The following is a 12,356-nucleotide window of genomic DNA, read 5'->3' as shown; positions in this document are numbered from 1 at the left end:
AAAGGGGAAATACATGGTTATTGTTTATTACACAGCTTAGAATAGTTGGGGAAATGTTTAATCCAGTATGGTAAAAGGTATTTGTTTTAATCCAGTACGATAAAAGGTATTTGCTTAAAAAAAACAGATTTTAAACTGGTGTGTAAGTGAAAGTAGAGTGTTCCCTTTCAGGCCACCACAAGTATCACACTTCACTAGTGGTGAGCTGTACACCTGGAAGGAAAAGTTTGAAGGATTAGAAATTAAAAGAAGTCAGCAAATATTTTAGTTACCATCTCTAAGACTTTTTCAAAGCCAGCAAGAAAGCACATAATTTTAAAAACTTACATGGCAGGAAACGTGATCCAAAAGGCTTCTCCTTAAGCTTGCCCTTAAGGGCATGAAAGAAGCTCAATACAGGATTGTGATACACAGCCTACAGGCAAGAAATTGATCCATAAATCTTTGTAAATTAAGCCAGTATTTGTGTTACTGAAAAATGGATTTCATCTGCTGGTGAACTCAGAACACTCATAGGCACAATATATCCTCTGTATGAGCTTGGTTTAGAGGTGCTGCTGTATTGCATTAGAAGCTGCTGCAAAATTGCCACAAAAACCCTACTGAATGTATTTTCAATGTCCTTCTAGTCTTGATGTGTTTTGCAGGTAATGAATGTTAACTCTGAGGAGGATGAAAAAGCATTATGATCATTTTTGTATTAAACCTCAGTTAGAATGACTTAATTTTAAATTCAGAGGAGTAGTGGCATGTCATTTTTTATTTATGCTAAAATTTAAACACCATGAAAAGAACCTAGAATATATAATTTGGGAGATCTGAGAGATCATAGAATTTAGTCTAGAGAGTAGAGGACATGTCTATAATGAGACTTTATTGTCTTCTTTATATGTGCCAAGTAATTTTAAATTTGTTGATTCAAAATGTGCAATTTTAATGTAGTTGTCTGCTTAGTATTTCTTGATTTTCATCACCTTATTCTTGCAATACTGATGACAAATTTCAATACTTTTCAGAATATTTTACTATCTTTCGAGCTAAGACTCTGAGTCAGCAGGCTCAATCTCTCACAAGGTCATCTTACACAATGACCACTGGGGAACAACTCCAAAAGAAAAAAACCTATTTCCAACAGCAGAGAAAAGTTTTAGTAAACCCTTCTGCATCCCAGATAATTCAGAAATGATGAAATGGAACAAAAGTTGCCATCTGAAAGCTCAGTATTTATTACTTGGACTCTGCCAGTGTAATGTCCACATCACGAACGCTTGTGACATTAAACACGGTACGGCTTGAAGGGGGCCTGGGCCAAAGCCTGGTCCCTCCTTAGCTAGTAAGTGCTTGTCCAAGAGATTCTTTTTGCATATAAAACTAGTCCTCAGATATCTCTTTTGCCTTCAGTATGAGCATGTAATGAGGGTGTGCCTGTATAGCCTTTCTCTTCTTATTTTTCTAGACTTGTGATTTCTCTGTCCGTGCCCTGAACCAGCAGGTAGCATGACAGGTTCTACCCAAAACCAGGCATGCAACTGATTTAGCACCATCCTGAATGCAGGCCAGTGAGTTCAGGATTGCCCCTTGGCTTTGCTCTTTACAATGGTATGACACAGTGATGCCCATGGGCATGGTTATCGTGTGCACCCCATTTCTCTCCTGTCCCATCATTCACACAAGCAGGTGCTGCACATACAAGTCTCCTGCTCTCAGCTTACAGCACTCTACCACACAAAGCTCACAGCAAGAACACTGAAAATAATTTACTGTTATTTTAACCAAAAACAGGGCTGTAGAAGACTTGGTTCTCCTCTTGGACAAAATCATGTTCAAAGTAAAGAAGAGCTGAGTTTTTAAAGAAAATTGTAAGTACTTTTGTACTCCCCCATTTGTGGTCAGCCAGACGCAGATGAGAATACGCTGGCAGGGAGTGGTGCTGTTTTCCAGCACTGTATAAACATTCCCCCAGCAGTGCTTCCCTGCTCAGGCTGCTTCCTCCCTACCAGCATGGGAAGTGCAACCACCCACCTTCATGCCATTGGAACCGCGGTGTCCACCCTATCTCCTGAAGCAGCTGGAGACTACACTTTTTAATTCTAAAATACTTAGTAGGGATAATATAAAAAAAAAAAATAGAGACATCTTTTTACCTGCTTTCTGAATGGATGTGAAACAAGCAGGTGAAAGCACGTGCACATATAATTCTTGATATTTGAGTGGGGCTGTTTGTACTCCGTGAGTTCCTTGAGGAAACTCTCACTGATACAAACACAGAAATCATTACACTAGCACAGTGATACTTTTCTTTCCTGCTGCAAGGTTGGCTATAAAAAGCCTAAGAGCTCATGCCATCAGTGCTACCCTACATCCTTGGTATTAAACTTGGCCATGATTTCAAGTTTGCTATCATGTTAATCTTTCTGTGGTGCCAGCAGCCATACCAGTACCCACACATTCTTCTAAAGTTAGGATCCTCTATGAAAGAGGAGGAAGGCAAAGTAAAGGTCACAAAGTTAGTACCAAAGATTTTTTCCTTCCATTATGTATTTGTCATGCATGATGTTTTTGATTCCTATTTTGCCATAAATTACAGCACAGTGTTCCTACATTGTTGATTATCATTAATTTCCAAAAGTAATTTCAGAAAAATATCAGAGTTCAGCATAAGATAATATAATTTAATTTATCTGTTTATTGATGCATTCATGAGTGGTGTTTAGAACACACATATTTCTTGAATTACTACCTTGTTTTATAGTCAATGTGTTTTAGTTTTAAATATTACTTCACAGAAGTTATTTCTAATTCTGTTCCTAGTGTTTCCTGTCTTATTAAAAATGTAAAGCCGTCTCTCTGTATACAGACTTGCAGGCATGATGAGTTGGATTCAACGTTAATGAATCTTCCTCTTAATTTTAACCCCCGAATATAGCCATGACCTTCTTCTCCTACACTGTTGAATTATAATGAGGTTGGGGGTGGTTTAATCTATTGATCCTGGTGTCCATGACAGCACTGCTATATCACTAATTGCAGACACAAACTACATGTGCATACTCATCCCTTGCTTTAAGAAGAGATACTTTTCAATCTTTATGTAACAGAGCCATGCTCGGCATCTAATTATCCCAGCTTAGGCTTTCTAACTAAAGTATGCCCTTAATTTGTCATGGAATATTACTCCCTGTAAGAGCAACATATATTACACTACAAGGCATTCATAACATAGCTGTATTTTAGGCATCAAATGTATGATGAGTATGTTACAGAGGTTTAAGAAAATACTGGGTATCTTACTGGGTATCTTAGTCCTGGTTTGCAAGATGCGCTTTAGTTAAAGGCCATCCAGTAGTGTTCACAATAATTTTTTCTGCTTTGCAATATGAGTGGGTTTAGAGGATACCCACTCATAAACTATAAGCTGGCAAAATAACAGTGTCCAGAAATGTTTACAGTAACTGAGGCAAACTAGTACAGAACAGCCCATGCCTATGCTAATGAATCCCCTGTGCCTCCAAAAGAGGTTGACAATGTACATGTGACCTCCTTGTGGTGACTTCCATTCAGTGTTAAGTTTTGAACGGTACCCAGCAATTATTTGGGAAAAAGTTAGTTGCTACAGGCTAACGGCATGGCTCTAGCACTAGAAGACAGAGTATTCCTATGCCCAGGTAAGTCCTCAGGTAACTTATAATTTGCTTGCATAGAGACAGCCACAGTGGACCAGCTAAGCTGCAGTTAACACCATCAGTTGAGGTTTTAGAATACAGAATGACCTTTACTGAAACAACGTCATTTTTAAAAGTGATTGGAATTTGGCCGACATTCTTAATTACATTTATGGCAGAGATATAATTTGTTGGGTAACAATTGGTTCACATTCAGATCTTTAACCAAAGGGGTAAAGTTTAGGGAAATCTATGGACTCTAAGCAGGTCAATGGAGACAATACCAGGTTGGGGTGCTAAGACATCACCTGGCAGTCTGTGCCAAACTGCCTCATCTTATTCCTGTTTCCAGTGACTGAATCCTGTTTAAGAGACAAGTAAAAATGCACTGATATTGTAAGAAATGTGTGCAATTTCTGTTGTTTCCCAAAGGATAGTATACCTATTAGATAGATAGATAGACAGATAGATAGATAGATATAGATAGATAGATAGATTGATTGATTGATAGATAGATAGACTGTAGAAACTTAAAAAACAATTATAGTGAATAAATTATCATGCATGTATAGATCTGAGCCCCTTTCAGGAAGGGAGCAGATCCCTAAAAATGCCATGGAAGAAAAGTGCAGGAATGATACATATCCTCAGAGAACTGAGCTAAATTGAAGGGACTCTGTTCTGTTTTGCCCCAGGAACATGGAAAGGAAGGGTTTTGTCCTGTTCTGGGAGAAGTAAACAGAGAGGTAAAGAGGGTTGTGTATGATAATAGGAGGGCAGGGGCAAAAGGCTTCCAATCCTGAGCAATGTCAAGGAAGTGGAAAGAAAGACTTTTTTCTGAAATTCCTGCTGCAGCTTAGGAAGAAGAAGAGATGGCTGAGAGCTGAAAGTATGGCTCAACTTCCTGACCTTCTTGCTGTGCCTGAGTATAACCTGTAATATTCAGCAAGTTAAGATATTGGCTGATAATACAGAGACTCTGCATGTGAAAACAGCACATAGATTCCATGTCAGCCAAAGATTCACAGAGATTTACCTCTCAGATGAAGCCTGTAATTTATGTTTGGTGAGACAGATCTTTCAGCTTCTGTAAATCAAAACACCTACATCATTCACAGCACATGAGGCTCTAGTCCAAATAGTGTATAGATCATTTCTGTTGTACTGTAAGGATTATGGGGCCTGTTTTTCTTGCAAATTCTGTGAGCATAATTTTGAAATAATTGCAGTGAATATAAAAGTTTTTCTTCATTGAATGAGAAGAGAATTAGCTCCAATATGTGTATTGCAAAGAGATAAATGTCAGATCATGTTGTGTTGCTTACAGTCGTTGTCAAGTTTAAACCCCAGCAGGCATATATTTAGGTCCATTGATAATTGTGTTAAATTGAGCACGTCATCATGTTAACTATACAATAAATTTGTGGCTAAATCACAATAAATTTAGCTGATTCCCTCTTTTTAGTACTCTTCCAGAGAAAAAACACTGATTATTCAATTCAATTGATGCTGCTAAAATATCAAGAATATTGAAAGAAACAAACTTTTTCCAAGCAGAAAAGAAAAGCAAACAAACATATGTAATACTCTTGAAAATGTGCTGAGAGTTTATAATTTTGAACAATTCAGCAAGGAATTGTCATCAGATCTGTGAAAGATTTTTATGAGATGTTTCCTTAATAACAGTGTTAAGAACTGGTGTTCCCCTGCGGAGTATCTTTTGCAACTATTGTGCTGCTAACAACTACTGCTTCTGTCTGTACAAGGAGAAAAATTTTCTAGAGTGTTGGGGTTTTAGTTTAGTCTGTTTTTTTCTCTGTTAAAGGAATTTTCTCCCATATGCATGTTGCTAGGGGACAAATAGCTGTACTTAAGAAAGACAAAAAGGGGGGTGGGGCGGGCCTGGCTACTCCTTTGTCTACACCTGGGTGTGGGTCCAGTTCGCTCTGAGCGTCCGGAGAGAGAAGCTGCAGAGAAAGGAGCTGCTGCTTCTTTCTTTTTGGCCGTTCTTTCTTCCTGCTGGAAACAACGCCGGGACCCCAAAAGCCGCTTTCCCTGCCCTGCTGGAGACCGAGCTGTGGCTGCCCTGCTCCGCTGCTGCTTCGAGCTTTCGCTACGCTGTAGCCCTGCTCGCCCTGCCTGCCTGGGCCTCCGTGGGTTTTTCCCATCTGGATACATCTCGTCTGCCACCCGGGATTTGCGTTCGTCCCTGCCATTCCAGCCTGCTGTTCCTGAGAGCCCGGGATCAGCTGCCCAGCGGTTTGTGAAGCCTTTGTTCCATCCTCCCCGGGATCCCAGGGCACCGGTGCCGCGTGTGTCCCGAGCTCGCTCCGGAGCGCCCCCTGCAGCCGCGGGGGAACCATCGCACCTGCCCTGCTCACCGGGAGCCGCCAGCGCCCCTGCCGGCTGCGAGCGGAACTGCACCCGAGGGGAAATAGCCTGACAGCCGAGAAAGCTGGCACTGGGTTTGTGATTGCTGTTACTGCCAGAGTTGTTGTTGTTTTGTTTGACTGGTTATATACATATATATATATATAGTAAAGAACTGTTATTCCTATTTCCCACATCTTCGCCTAAAGGCTCTTGATTTCAAAATATAATAACTTGGAGGGAAAAGGGGTTATATCTGCCACTTCAAGGGGGGCCTCTGCCTTCCTTAGCAGACACCTGTCTTTCAAAACCGAGACAGATCTTGGCGCCCAATGTGGGGCCTAAGGGCATTAAGAGATAGAGGTGAAAAAGGAATAACAGTTCCTGGATAACTTTATTTTGTGTGCTGGATATTGGAACCTTGTTAGGCAGCACTATGTGGTCTAGTTTACCCTGGTTCGGGTGGCATGTGGCCGTGGCTATATTCTTCCCCTTTGCAGCTCCTTACTTGAATATGGGTCCTCTGACTAAGGCTACCATTGCTGTTATCCAGCTTGCGTTATGGGTCGAGAAGGTGAGGAATTCATGGGTTTTTAACTTCCTCCGGAATGTGGGCACATGGATAAACAGCTATCACACACTGAGCACATGTTTTTGGGGTTATGTTAACAATGGTACCTTCTGTGAGGAAATGACACCAGGGGAAGTTTTCTCCCAACCCCTCAACCAGTTCTTTGGGCCCACCCCATCAATTTTCGAAGGGTTTAAATTCCCTCTGAATACTAACCATCTGCTGCTGATAGGCCTACTCTATTTAGCATTCAAGGATAAGTTGAGATTGGCTTGGATATCTACCCGGACACCAGCCCCAGAGACTAGAGATCCTACCCCAGAGCCTGATCCTGCCCCAGAACCTGACATGGCCCCAGAGAGTAGAGTTCCTACCCCAGAGCCTGATCCTGCCCCAGAGCCTGACACGGCCCCAGACACTAGAGATCCTACCCCAGAGCCAGAGCCTGCCACAGCCCCAGACACTAGAGATCCCGCCCCACAGACTGATACTGCCCAACAGTCCACCTCAGAAATGGACTACCCAAACTGGGTGGGGGTACTGGCAAAAGGGATGCAGGAGATGTGCCAAGAGATGGGTCAGGTGCGCCAGGGGATATGCCAGGAGATGGGTCAGGTGCGCCAGGAGATATGCCAGGAGATGGGCCAGGTGCGCAAGGAGATGTGCCAGGAGATGGGCCAGGTGCGCCAGGAGATATGCCAATTGCTAAGGGAATACACCTCCTCAGCTAGTGAAAAACCCTCTCCCTGCCCCAAAGAGGGTGAGTCCGATGGTGCAGCAGTGGAACCCACGGATGTTACAACCATCCAGGCTTCAGCTGAACCACAAGGACAACCACAGCCAGCAGCAGTCGCCCCTGTGCAAAGGAGGAAGTATAAGACCAAATCAGTACGACCAGTTAATGATGATGGGCAACCAGGGCCCTCACAACCAGCAGGAGAGCCAGAGCCAGAAGTCATCACTGAGTCCCTGTCGCACGACAGTCTCCGTGCTATGCGAAACGACATTGTGCGAAGGGGGCGTGAGCCTTATACCACCTGGCTGCTTCGGGTTTGGGACCTTATGGGCACAAGTGTGCAACTGGATAGTGGTGAGGCAAGGTATCTGGGATCGTTGACCCAGGACCCAGGTGTGGACCAGATATTTGTGAGGGAGCCAGGGCCTCTCTCTCTTTGGGAGCGGCTCTTAATGAGTGTGAGAGAAAGGTTCATTCACAAAGAAAGAATGCAGGAGTATCATCATAGAATGCAGTGGAAGACACTCGAGCAAGGGATCCAACAGCTAAGAGAGGTGGCAATATTAGAGGTACTCTTTGGGAAGGATGGACAGCATGATAATGACCCCGATAAGGTCAGGTGCACAGGACAGATGATGTGGAACCTGGCAAGGCTAGGGCCATCGCAATACACCACCTTCATTGCAACGATTGATGCTGACAATACCCGAGAAACAGTGGGCTCTGTTGCCAACAGGCTCAGGCATTATGACAGCATGATCAATGGCCCGCTAAAAGCTCATGTCTCTGCTGTGGTCCAGGACCTCAAAGAGGAGATGAAGGAGATGAGGGAGGAGATGAGGGAGGAGATGAGGGAGGAGATGAGGAGGGTCAGCGTGGCACCAGTGCGAGTCACAGGCCCCCAAGTCAGAGCCCGTCGTCCCCCTGCGAGAGAGAGAGGGTACACCCCACGAGCTGAGCTGTGGTTTTTCCTGTGTGAGCATGGGGAAGACATGAGAAGGTGGGATGGGAAACCCACCTCTGCCCTGGCAGTGCGGGTGCGTGAACTCAAGGAGGGAGGCACTAACCGAGGGGGTTCCGCTAAGGTGAAGGTAGCCTCAGCCTCCCGTGACCGAGCTGCCAGGCACTACAGAAGGGAGGATGATATGTCGGATCCCCTTGGAGGTACCTCGAGCATGTACGCCCAGGGAAAGAATGATAACCAGGGCTAGAGGGGCCCTGCCTCTAGCCAGGAAGAGGCACGGGAGAACCGAGTTTTCTGGACGGTGTGGATCCGATGGCCTGGCACATCAGAGCCACAAAAATATGATGCATTGGTTGATACTGGGGCACAGTGTACTTTAATGCCATCGGGACATGTGGGGGCAGAACCTGTATCCATCGCTGGGGTGACTGGGGGATCACAGCAGTTGACCCTTTTGGAAGCTGAGGTGAGCCTGACTGGGAAGGAGTGGCAAAAGCATCCGATTGTGACCGGCCCAGAGGCCCCCTGTATTCTGGGCATAGACTTCCTCCGGAATGGCTACTACAAAGATCCAAAAGGACTCAGATGGGCATTTGGGATTGCTGCTGTGGAGGCAGAGGGCATTAGGCAATTGAACACCTTGCCTGGACTATCTGAGAATCCTTCTGCAGTTGGGCTCCTGAAAGTGGAAGAGCAACGAGTGCCAATTGCCACCTCGACAGTGCACCGCCGGCAGTATCGGACAAATCGAGATGCTGTGATCCCCATCCACAAGATGATCCGCGAGCTGGAGAGTCAAGGGGTGGTCAGCAAGACCCACTCACCCTTCAACAGCCCCATCTGGCCTGTGCGCAAGTCTGACGGGGAATGGAGATTGACTGTGGACTATCGTGCCCTGAATGAAGTGACTCCACCGTTGAGCGCTGCCGTGCCAGACATGTTGGAGCTCCAGTACGAGCTGGAGTCCAAAGCAGCAAAGTGGTACGCCACTATTGACATTGCCAATGCATTCTTCTCCATTCCTCTGGCAGCAGAGTGCAGGCCTCAGTTTGCCTTCACCTGGAGGGGCGTGCAGTACACCTGGAACCGACTGCCCCAGGGGTGGAAGCACAGTCCCACCATCTGTCATGGACTGATCCAGACTGCACTAGAAAAGGGTGAGGCTCCAGAACATCTGCAGTACATTGATGACATCATTGTGTGGGGGAACACCGCAACCGAAGTGTTTGAGAAAGGAGAGAGAATAATTCAAATTCTCCTGCAAGCTGGTTTTGCCATCAAGAAGAGCAAGGTCAAGGGACCTGCCCGAGAGATCCAGTTCCTGGGAGTAAAGTGGCAAGATGGACGACGTCAGATTCCCATTGAGGTCATCAATAAGATCACAGCAATGTCTCCGCCGACCAACAAGAAGGAAACACAAGCTTTCCTAGGTGCTATAGGTTTCTGGAGGATGCACATTCCCGAGTACAGCCAGATCGTGAGTCCTCTCTACCTGGTTACCCGCAAGAAGAATGATTTCCACTGGGGCCCTGAACAGCAGCAGGCCTTCGCCCAGATCAAACAGGAAATTGCTCACGCCGTAGCCCTTGGCCCAGTCAGGACAGGACCAGAGGTGAAGAACGTGCTCTACTCTGCAGCCGGGAACAAGGGTCTGTCCTGGAGCCTCTGGCAGAAGGTGCCTGGTGAGACTCGGGGCCGACCACTGGGATTCTGGAGCCGAAGCTACAGAGGGTCTGAAGCCAACTACACTCCCACAGAGAAGGAAATCCTGGCAGCTTATGAAGGAGTCCAGGCTGCCTCAGAAGTAATCGGCACAGAGGCACAACTCCTCCTGGCACCCCGACTACCGGTGCTGGGGTGGATGTTCAAAGGAAAGATTCCCTCCACGCATCACGCCACCGACGCTACTTGGAGCAAGTGGATTGCCCTCATCACGCAGCGCGCCCGAATTGGAAACCCAAGTCGCCCTGGGATCTTGGAAATAATTACGAACTGGCCGGAAGGTGAGACTTTTGGGTTATCTTCTGAAGAAGAAGAGGAGCAGGTGACACGTGCCGAAGAAGCCCCACCATATAATGAGCTACCAGAGAGTGAAAGACAATACGCCCTCTTCACTGATGGTTCCTGCCGAATTGTAGGCGCTAGCCGGAAATGGAAAGCCGCTGTATGGAGCCCCACACGACAAGTTGCACAGGCTACTGAAGGAGAAGGTGGATCGAGCCAATTTGCTGAGCTCAAAGCTGTCCAATTAGCTCTGGACATAGCTGAAAGAGAGAAGTGGCCAAAGCTCTACCTCTACACTGATTCATGGATGGTAGCCAATGCTCTGTGGGGTTGGCTGGAAAGGTGGAATAAGGCAAACTGGCAGCGCAGAGGAAAACCAATCTGGGCTGCTGAAGAGTGGAAAGACATTGCCACTCGGGTAGAGAAGCTATCCGTGAAGGTCCGTCATGTAGATGCTCACATCCCCAAGAGCCGGGCTAATGAAGAACATCGTAACAACAAACAGGTAGATCAGGCTGCGAAAATAGAGGTGTCCCAGATAGACTTGGATTGGCAACATAAAGGAGAACTGTTCCTAGCTCGATGGGCCCATGATGCCTCAGGTCATCAGGGCAGAGATGCCACCTATAAGTGGGCACGAGACCGAGGGGTGGATCTAACCATGGACAGTATCTCCCAGGTTACCCATGATTGTGAGACATGCGCTGCGATCAAGCAGGCCAAGCGGGTGAAGCCTCTGTGGTATGGCGGGCGATGGTCCAAATACAAGTATGGGGAGGCCTGGCAGATTGATTACATCACACTGCCTCAAACCCGCCAAGGCAAGCGCTATGTGCTCACAATGGTAGAAGCCACCACTGGATGGCTGGAGACCTACCCTGTGCCTCACGCTACTGCCCGGAACACCATCCTGGGCCTGGAAAAGCAAGTCCTTTGGAGGCATGGCACCCCTGAGAGAATCGAGTCTGACAATGGGACTCATTTCAAGAACAGCCTTATAAACACCTGGGCTAGAGAACATGGCATAGAGTGGGTGTACCACATCCCTTACCATGCACCAGCAGCTGGGAAGGTTGAGCGGTGTAATGGACTGCTTAAAACCACCTTGAAGGCACTGGGTGGGGGGACTTTCAAAAACTGGGAGATGCATTTAGCAAGAGCCACCTGGTTAGTTAACACTCGAGGCTCCACCAGCCGAGCAGGCCCTGCCCAATCTGAACCCCTACAAACAACAGACGGGGATAAGGTTCCAGTGGTGCACATGAGAGGTATGCTTGGAAAAACTGTTTGGGTAAAGTCTGCCTTGAGCAAAGACAAACCCATCCGTGGGGTTGTTTTTGCTCAGGGACCAGGTTGCACCTGGTGGGTGATGCAAAAGGATGGAGAGACCCGATGCTTACCTCAAGGGGACCTTGTTTTAGGGTGAAATACCCATGGCTCTGTACTTGTATCAGTATCAGCATGTATATTTGTATATAATTTGGGTAATGCATAGATTTATATGGTTAAAAAAGTTAAGTTTCATGTAACATGTTAGTATGGGAAAAAATTCGGGGTGGGTAATGTTGGGGTTTTAGTTTAGTCTGTTTTTTTCTCTGTTAAAGGAATTTTCTCCCATATGCATGTTGCTAGGGGACAAATAGCTGTACTTAAGAAAGACAAAAGGGGAGTGGGGCGGACCTGGCTACTCCTTTGTCTACACCTGGGTGTGGGGTGAGTTCGCTCTGAGCGTCCGGAGAGAGAAGCTGCAGAGAAAGGAGCTGCTGCTTCTTTCTTTTTGGCCGTTCTTTCTTCCTGCTGGAAACAACGCCGGGACCCCAAAAGCCGCTTTCCCTGCCCTGCTGGAGACCGAGCTGTGGCTGCCCTGCTCCGCTGCTGCTTCGAGCTTTCGCTACACTGTAGCCCTGCTCGCCCTGCCTGCCTGGGCCTCCGTGGGTTTTTCCCATCTGGATACATCTCGTCTGCCACCCGGGATTTGCGTTCGTCCCTGCCATTCCAGCCTGCTGTTCCTGAGAGCCCGGGATCAACTGCCCAGCGGTTTGTGAAGCC

This window comes from Corvus moneduloides, chromosome 3, assembly GCF_009650955.1.
Source record: "Corvus moneduloides isolate bCorMon1 chromosome 3, bCorMon1.pri, whole genome shotgun sequence".
Taxonomy (NCBI): domain Eukaryota; kingdom Metazoa; phylum Chordata; class Aves; order Passeriformes; family Corvidae; genus Corvus; species Corvus moneduloides.
Note: the sequence above shows the minus strand (reverse complement) of the source record.